Genomic DNA, 10,159 nt, shown 5'->3' on the forward strand with positions numbered 1-10,159 from the left:
GTAATCTGTTGTTAATGATGCGTTCGAATAATTTTCCTAGCATTTCAAGTAGACTAATGGGTCTGTAATTTAGGGAATCAGTTGTTGTTTTGTCTTTTTTAGGGATGAGGGTAGCTGTCGCAGTCTTAAAGGTCTCCGGAAAGTAGCCGGATGCTAGGGCAGCGTTGTATAGGTGTGTGAGTGCATTTATGAATGTGTCTGGGAGATGTTTGAGTATGTGGTAACCGATACCTGAGGCACCCGGCTCCTTTTTGGGAGTTCTAGCGAGCATAGATTTGACCTCGTCATCGAGAATGGGTGCAGTGAGAGGGCTGTGAAGATCTAAGTTATTTAGGTGTATGTTTGCGTCTGGTGTAACGTGGTCATTAATGGTGTTGAGGTGTTGTTCTATATGTCTTATGTGTCGTGTTGCGGCAGGATGAGGAGGGTTGGGGTAGTATACTTGTTGCCAGGCGTTTTTGAATGTGTCTGTGATTTCCCTGGGGTCTGTAATTTATCTGTTATTAACAGTTAGTTTCGATACTGATGGTGTGCTAACGCCCTTTAGACGTCGGATGTGTTTCCAAAACTCCCAGGGTCTTAATTGTTTTCCTGTGTCGTTGTGCATTTTCTATGAGGCGTCTGCAGTGTGTATTATGGTCGGATTCAAGACTGTTAATTATGTGTGTCCGAAGGTGGGACAGGTCGAACCGTACTTGGTCGAAGTTGTATTTGTTTTGTTCAAACCGGCGACGGTAACACACTAGGAGTCTCTGTGTTCGTATTGAAGGTATGAATGTGTAATTGGGTGTGTGTGTAGTTTTGGGAATTGTGAGGTTGGTAGTGTTAAGTATACATGTATGGAGGTGTTTGCATTGTTCCTTGATGTCAGTGTGATGTTTCCCCTCATAGTTAGTGATATATTCCTGTTCTGAAAGTGTTTGTTTGAAGGCATCCCAGTCTGCATGTATGTAATCATAATGTTGTGTGCTGGGGATCAGGATCGGGTTGGTGGAAATGGTCATGATTATGGGAATATGATCGGACCTTGAGATTGGGTCAGGAGCAATGTGGTGATGAAAGATGTTAAATGCTCTGTTGGCGAAAATGAGGTCGGGTTTTCCTGATCCCCTAGGTGTGAATGTGGTGTTGAAATCAGGTCCAAGAAAGTTGAGTCTTTTGTGGCTGTAAATAGCAAACATTTGTGTACCGTGGTTGTTTGTTGTGCTGTGTTGGAATGTTCTGTGTAGTGCATTTAAGTCTGAAATTAATAATGTTGGAGCTGTGTTGTTAAAGAGTCTGTTTATGTCTGTGAAGGGGATGCCAGTGTTGGGTCTGGTGTATGTGGTGGAGACTATGAGGGAGCCGAGGGTGGTGTGTGTCTTGACTGTTAAGAAGTGTTTATATCTCCATGTTGTGATGAATTCGTGTTTAATGGAGCCCTTGATCATAATGGCTACTCCATCGTGTGGACCCTCGTCGGTTTGGAGTGTAGTGTAGCCGTAGTGTTTGATTTTCCTGGTGGTGTTGGTGCAAGTGCTGTTAAGTAGTACTATGTCTGGGTCGTGTTCTTGTATGAATTGGGTGAGTATGTGCCTGTTTGAGTAATAGTGTCTGATGTTAAACTGTATGACTTTAATCATGTTCGTGATGATGTGGAGGTGAGTCTGAGTGTGTTATATGTGTGGTGTTATGAGGTAAGGCGGAGGAGAAGGATGGGGTTCTCTTTCTGTGGGTAGGGAGACTACGTTTCCTAGGTCGTGACTGGTGGGTGTTGTGAGATGTGGGGGAGTGTGGGGAGAGGGATTCAGGGGATTCTGAGGCTTTCCGTTTGCAGGAAGCACTGCGATCTCTGATGGGGGTGGTAATGGGGGGTGGTGGGGGGGGCATGGGGTTGGAGATAGTGCTGGTTGGTGTTGTTGAGGTTGAGGGTTGGGGGGTTTGGGAAGATGGAGGAAGGGTCTTGGAACTAAGTTGGGGGGGATGGGTGGGGAGGAGTGGGGTAGGACGGGGGGATTGAAGGGGTGTGGATACCTGGGGGGGAGCGGCAGTGTGGTGGGGTGATGCGTGAGTTGGTGAGTTAGTGATGGCGGGGGTGGGGGGGATGGGAGGGGTTGCGGTAGGAGGGTGTGAGTTGTTGTGAGTCCATGAGGAAGGGGTGATAGTGGGGGGAGGGTTTGAGATGTGAGATTGCCATGAAGGGGGTATGACAATGGTGGGTAGGTCGTTTGCAGTCAGTGCCTCATTGATGAGGTTTGCAAAGGGGATTTTTGTAGCCTGAGAGTGATGTAGGGTGGCTTGCATTACAGTGGTGATTTTGGTATACAGGAGGAGGTCAAAGGATGACGTGTGAGGGGAGGTAAGGGGGTTAGGGGTGGTGGTGATGGGGTGAGGAGTACAGGGAGTGTTGGGTGCGTGAGTTGAAGGCTGAGAGGATGATTGGGCTGCTTGAGCGTATGAAATGGAGGATGAGTGTTGAGGTGCAGTGAGGGGTTGGTTTGAGTTAGTGTTCTGAGTAGGTTGGTGGATAGCCCGGGCATTCTTTAACAGGTTTTTCTTGGTGGGACAGTTACTAGCAATCCCAGTGTGGCCTTCGCCGCAGTTAATACATTTGATGGTGTTGCTGGTGCAGTTGGTGTAAAAATGGTCCTGCATAGAACATTTGGAACAAGTCTTGGGTTTCTTATATGATCTTGTTTGATGTCCAAAGCCATAGCATCGAAAACATTGGGCAAGATCAAACCACTGCTCGGCTTTTAGGTTGCTGGGAGGGATGATAGAATGAAAAGCCTTGATGCCATGAATGAAGAGTTTCTGAATTTCTTGGGGGGAGGCGCAGCGAATTTTGATAGAAGATGAGTTAACGAGACGAAGGATTTGGGCAACGTTAATGTCATTTTTTCGGGAAAGTTCGGTCATCAGGTCCGTGTCGTCATGGCTAAGGACGTGTCTGGAGACACGTCTTGCGAGGACTGTACAGGGTAGAGATCAACTCATAACCAGCATCCAAGAATTTGGGTTGGTTGGTGGGGGAAAGGTAGGCATCAAGATCGGTCTGAGAGGCAAGGGTGACTTTAACAATCTTGTCCTTACTGTTTGTAAAAAGGTTGACAAAGGGAGTCTCGGTTATAGTAAACAGGGTCTGACCAGGATCTGAGGGTAGGGAGGGGAGGGTGCATTTGACTTTAACTGATAGAACCATTATTGAACAGAGGGAGGGAGGGAAGTGTAGTGCATGATGTTAATAGCAGGGGAGGAAAAAGCCAAACACCTCACTTTTGCACAGGTCCCGGGATGCAATGGGCGTGCAGGATGTGTTGGTGCCGTTACCCTGATCACGAAACTTGTTGTGAGAGCAGGGTGGTTTCAGGTTGTTAGGACCGCAGTCCTACCCAATCTTTAACCAGCAAGATGGGAAGGAAGTTGGAGAGCAAAGGCCGAGTCTTTCAGGCGCACGGCTATATCTCCTGGACCCCCGGCTACTGCTATGGCCGTGGCCCCAGCAAGGCAGTGGGGTAGTCCAGAAAATATCTCCGACTTCACCAGAAAGCAGGGTTAGTACAGTTAGAAGACGACAGGAAAAGAGGTAAGAGGGGTGATTTATGGGGATGGTTTACTGGGTAATATGATTCAGATGATTAAAGTAGGACGAAGTGAGAGCTGGGGGCGTCACCGAGTGAGAACTGAGGCTGGCACACGTGCGTCAGGCATGCCGTTACCAAGTGCAGTGCTCCAGGATACCAAGCATCAGAGCATCATTGTTATATATATCAGTGACGTCACATGAAGACGTCCCTCTTCAACACCAGATTACTACAAATACAATAATCTTTATCTATATATCTATAACTATAGCCAGATGCCTTAATCCTAAAAGGGGATGGTCATATTATGTTTAACTTGTTTTTAATAGGATTGGTCACTGATAACCCACCTTTTTTGTCACCTTTTACGACACACAGGGAGTTCGTCGGTGATATATTTAAGATTCATATGCCCTTACTGTTGCCAGACCATATCAAAGGCTTTGTTATTGCGTTTAAATTTTTTTCCCCGAGACCAGCTGTGGTTGAAGACTTGTAAGTGTATAGAGATATGTACAGTGCTGTGTAATTTGTAGTCCCAGCCAGGATTTTCTGTAAATTTGTTTTATGATACTACTCTTTTTCCATGCAACTGGTATAGTAAATTGAGTTATCCTTGGTGAGTCTGAATTTCAGAGAGAGATTATTCACTATACATGGAATTAGATTTAATGTTTGAACCTTCAGACTTGCTGCCGTGTGCACTATCCACCACCCTCGCTGGTCGTCTGCGTTATTTCATCCCATCAGTCCACGAGAATGTCTTTTTAGTTTATTATTACTCTTACCAGACATTTCTATTGAACTTAAAAAAGGTCTCCTGTATTGAAAGGGTATAGCAATGTCAGATTTAACCTTTCTCTTGTGAAAAGTCTGTCCTAAGCTGAAACAGATCGTCAGCTTATGGAAACAATAAAGTGAAGGATATCCTCGGGCCCAAATGGAAAATTAAAGGCAAGCTGAGTGGGGAAAGCTTGACTCAACTTCACGGACAGTGCTAGGACGCAATATGGGGAAATTGACAGATGGAAATAATAGGTGGCACATGTCGATTTTTATTCAGTTTAATTCCGTTCAGTATATTATCCGTACAGACTCTCTCTCTCTCTCTCTCTCTCCTGGTTAAATTTAGCATGTGTGTGTGTGTGTGTGTGTGTGTGTGTGTGTGTGTGTGTGTGTATGCGAATCCCTACCAAGGAAGCAAGAAAAATGTCCATGACTTGTGCAGCTGTACATTTTTACTTCACGTTTGTGACCTTAGCTTAAAATTGCCATCTCATCTTGAATACTGAGCTGTAACAATAGATTGACACTTGAATGCGATGCTAGTCACGAGGAAGTAATATGAAAAGGTTGCATAGTTGTCATTGTTCGAAAAAGATCAGTGTATTTGAGGAGGTAATCATCTCGTTGTTATTGGGGTAATGAAGGATGGGGACAGCGATGTTGCCGCATCTTGCTAGCACTGAAGTAAATGTGTTGGTTCAAAGCACTAGTGGACGGAAAGTGCCTATTGCTCCTCAGAAACGTCCACGAAGGCGTACTGCGGTCGTGCGTTGAGGCATGTCGAGTCCCTGTCGCGGCAGTAGTGTTGGCAGGGTGAAGGAGGTGATCCCTCCAGCTAGAGGTAAGTCACTTGGGACCTTGCAGTAAGAGTGGAACCCACGAGAGTCAAAATGGAAGTGGTCGATTGCCTCGTCCACTGTGCGGCACTAGTGACAATAAGGATCAGGGGAAAGATGGAGACGGTATAGGTGGCAGTGTCGAGTGGTGTGCTCTATGCTGAGTCTGGTCAGAAGGACATCAGTAGTTCTGTCAGGAGATCGAGCCCAGGGATGAAGGGAGGTATCCGTCCGGTTGCGTCCTAAGATTGTGTCGGCAACGAAACGCCTAAAGAGGAGTTCCGCTGATCATGGCACGCTTAATTTAGTAAGGTCCTCTGAGTGGATAGAACTAAAGAGAGAGGGTCGAGAACAGCCAAAGTGTGAGCCATCTTCGCTGCACATCAACAATTTCGTTGCCCTTGCTCTCCGATGTGCTGGCACCCATTGAAGTCGCACAGTCCAGCCACCATGTTGGAAGAGTAAAAAGAGGTGATCATCTTAGACGGTGAGGCCCTTCAAGCGGGGCCCTACTTTTTAAATCAGCCTAGTATATGGCCGTATGAAGTGAACATAGTATTACAGAGCACAATTCAGAGGTTCAGGGTGTAATATTCCCTATATCATAAGGCATTTCCTTTTTTTTTTTTTCTTTTTTTAAATTAAATATATATGTAGTGTGTTATTTTTCAAAGCCTCCCCTGAACCGCGGGCTATTAAGGAAACATTTCTAAATTTTCCTGCATATGAGATTTAAAGAAAGTTAATAAAGTCGGCATATTTCAAGTGTTCCCAAAACACACACACACACACACACACACACACACACACACACACACACAACCACAGAATGAAGCTAGGGGACAATATTGCAAACTTAGCAACTTGAGTCTTCTTCGTAATGTGAAGAACATCTAACTCTTAAAATGAAAAAAATAATGGCTAGCTTTTTATTAACTTTCGTTGTGTCCATAATTGTAAAATTAATATATCCTTCGTAACAAAAATGAGCACATTTTATCTGAGAAGGTCTTTTTATAACACGTGATGGATCCTTCAGAGTAGGCTATTTCCATGGGTCTTCATTGTACATGAGGGGCCAAACCCCCAAGCCCCCCACATGTCGAACACTGATAGCCGTGACAATATCCTATTGTTTATGCCACTGACCTACGTGAAATACGCTGCAAAAGAACAAAAATCTGTGCCAAGCTAAAGTGAAAGAAATCAAATGGATTTTTCACATTTCACCTCCTGGGGTCAAAGGTCTGGTCACACAGCACTCACATGTCAGTACTCAAGTCTTGAAAAGCTGCCATTTTTCACCCGACAACCACAAGAATGTCAGTACAAGCAATGACAGAGTAGACGACTAACACTATTCATAAAGGGTCTTAGTATACCTTCTTCACCTAAACTTGACCCAGATTTTCGCCTTTTTGGAGCTTATTTCACCTAATTTAGTGCTAGAAAAAGATCGTGCTACTGCTTTACATCCATTTCATAGCACTTCTTCGTGACTAGCACCATATAATGTTAATCTCTAGTTACAAACCAGCATTCATGATGAAGAGAGATGGAAATGTTGGCTGAGTATATAACAAAAGTTCTATATATCTGTCACGACACCTCGCCATTCACTGTTTTCAGTCATTCGTTTTGAATACGTGATTCTCCATGACTGCCTTCCCATTTTTTTTTTTTACGTTACATATTCATTTTTTTTTTTTTTAAATCCATGGAAGCTTTTTTGTGTGAAATTAACGCTGTCAAGTTGTTCCCATATATATATATATATATATATATATATAAACTCAGGCCTATAGCATAGCTATGAGGGACCTTATGAAACCCCACCTTCCCCTTTTAAGCCCTGACGCCCTATTGAAGTTTAAGATTAGTTTATATGTGCACACTGTATAGCAGTGCCCCCCTCCCTCCAGGAAACAGCTTGGCCCCATCTTGACCCCCCTTATTTGTGGAAACTTGGTTGTGCTACTGCCTCGGACTGAAGGGATTAAAACGATCTCCACTAGACAGTTTTATTAAGCGTAGGCAGACCTTATGGTTGGGAGGTTTTATGAAAAATGTGTTGGAGTATTATGATTACATAGTTTACAAAAAAAAAAAAAAAAAAAAAAACTTACCTTAAAGGAGGGTACGACTGCAGTGTGGCAGATGTGGAGTTAGGGAATGCATAATATGAAAGCGCGGCATGTAGGTGCGGAACTGTAGGCCCAAAATATGGGACTGTAGACTGGGGGGCTCGTATTATAAACTTTCTTATAATTAATTTATGTATGGCATTGTTTGTCTGATATTGATTTTTACTCATATAGCCATCTAACACATTACATCCATATCATAGGAGATTTATTCTCATCTGACAAAGATCCTTAACCCCATTTCAGCTCAGTTGATGGAGGTCTAATTTGAGAAGTAATCGAGAAGACTCATTTCTACCACATAACTATATAAGACTTCGAATTTCATGCAACCTCGACTATTATGATGTACATTCGTAGGCTGCAAGCAAGGAGTTGTATTCTGCAGACTTAGAGATGCAATATAGTAATTCGCGTAGCCATATCTTTGCACGAAGGGACTTAATTATCTCTATAGGCGAAAAAGTCGATTATGGCATAGATTTCAAAAGTAGAGATATTGTCTATGTACGCTGCACAGTTGGAGTTATTTCTAAGTTGTGCAAGTGGAGTTAAAGTAATAGAAGTTGCACATGTGGAATAGTAGCGTATTTAGATTGCACAAATGGAGATATTGCTCGGTTGCAGACGTGGACTTGCAGGCGTGGAGTTACAGCCACTTAAGTTGCAAAAGGAGCATTTTAGGCTGCACACGTAGAATATTTTAGTTGCACAAGTGGAGTAGTAGCTTTCTTAAATTGCACAAATGAATATAGCTCAGTTGCAGAGGTATATTTGGCAGGTGAGTGGCTGTGGAGGTAGAACGGTTACAAAACGTGGCACTTGTTGCTGGCTCGCGTTCGATAGCACAACACTGTCTCCACTACCAACGCACGCACACCCTCACGACTACCTTGAAACAAAATAAGTAGGTTACACACACACACACATTAATTATTTACGGTACACACACGTTTTTTGTGCTGGATTAATGGACTCCACATAACTAGCCTAGCCCCAGTCCCCTACGCTCTTGACTCTGCAATAAATAAATAAATAAATAAGGATTGGCAGATGAATCAATGGATGACAAGTTTGTATCTTCTGATATGGGCGAGATAGCAAATGTAGGACGAGATTATGGCACGTATGTTCGTAGTCTCGCCTGGTAAGGAGGCTCCGTAACACCTCTTCCTTAGCGATTTATTTTTGGATATGGCTGATTAATAACCTTTTTATACGTTATCTATGCAGAGTATGGCGATGTTTGGGGGATTTATATAACACATTTGGACTGTAAGGTGCAGTAGAGTATGCATATAAATCACTTAGGAATAGGTGTTAGGGATCTTCATTAATCGTGTTTTTAACTAGAATGGAATACTAGAGTTGTCCCATCCGTGAGAGGATTAATCTTTCTATCTTTTTTTTTTTATGTGAGGAAAGAACCAAAGGCAACGAGCCCACAAAACTGTTCCTTCCAAGAAAAAAACAAAATACAAGAGAGAGCCAAATTCAAGATCCATTCATTTCCAGATGCCTGGACACACTGCGTTTGAAAGACTGGAGATCATAGGAAGCAGGAAATACAGACAGAGGGAGACAGTTCCAGAGTTGACCTGTTGCATAAATGAGGACTGGGAGTAACGGTTAACTCTTGCATTAGAGAGTTGGACAGAAAAGGGATGAGAGTTTGCTGCTAGACGGGTGCTACGCGCCCGTCGTAGGAGTGGAGGAATGCATGCAGACAGTTCAGAGGAGCAGTGACCATTGAAGTAGCGATAGAAAAGAGATAAAGATGCAACAGTGCGGCGAAGAGACAAAGGTTGAAGGGAGTCAGTAAGAGGAGGGGAGTTAATGAGGCGAAAAGCCTTTGACTCCACCCTACTGAGAAGAGCTGTATGTGGGGAGCCTCCCCACACATGAGAGTTGTACTCTACACAGGGGCGGATAAAACCCCTGTATAGAGTCAACAATTGTGCAGGGGTAAAGAAGGAACGGAGTCGGCTTAGCACACCTAATCTCTTGGAACCAGATTTTACAAGAGATGTAATATGATCTTTCCAAGATAAGTCCCGAGTAAATGAAACCCCTGGCATGTTCAAGGATGATGCAGGATTAAGCTGAATATTATTAAAAATTAGTGGGTATACCTGTGGAAGATTTTGTCGGGTTGATAGGTGCAAACTCTGAGTCTTTGATGCATTAAAAACAACAAGATTATTTTTACCCCAGTTAGAGACACGAGCCAAGTCAGACACTCTACCTGTCTTCTTCTACCCGTCAGTCTCAATCTACATGGCTACCTGCCTTATTCACCTGACTACCTCACCCTACTATACCTGACTTCCTCACCTACCTTATTCTACCGGTCTACATCACCCTACATGTCTTATTCTACTAGTGTATTTCACTCAGTCTACCTTGCTACCTGTCTATCACACCCTACCTGCCTACTTCACTTGTCTATCTATATCTACACGTATTTTGTTTTCCTGAGTCTACTTCTTAGTCTTGATCAACCCATCTTACTTACCACACATATTTACACAGTTCCACCTTACTCTGACTCTTTCCGTAGGGTCTCTACCTACAATTTATACTTTGCTGTTAAGTACTGTAATTTGCTTCCTTCTCGAAAGTGGCGCTCGTTGGTAAGCCCGTAAATCGCGCTGTCTGAAAATAATGAAGTCCCCTGCAAAACACAGTACAAACAGAGAAAACCAAACCACGGAAGGGTGCTTAGAATTTCGTTGACAACAGAATACTGAGAACATCCTCACTTACAACAGAATACTGAGAACATCTTCACTTTAAACCCTCGTATTCATTCATCAAAGAAAAAAAAAAA

This window comes from Coenobita brevimanus, chromosome 19 (genome assembly GCF_032717465.1).
Source record: "Coenobita brevimanus isolate Jiangsu-jjx chromosome 19, ASM3271746v2, whole genome shotgun sequence".
In the NCBI taxonomy this organism is placed as follows: Eukaryota; Metazoa; Arthropoda; class Malacostraca; order Decapoda; family Coenobitidae; genus Coenobita; species Coenobita brevimanus.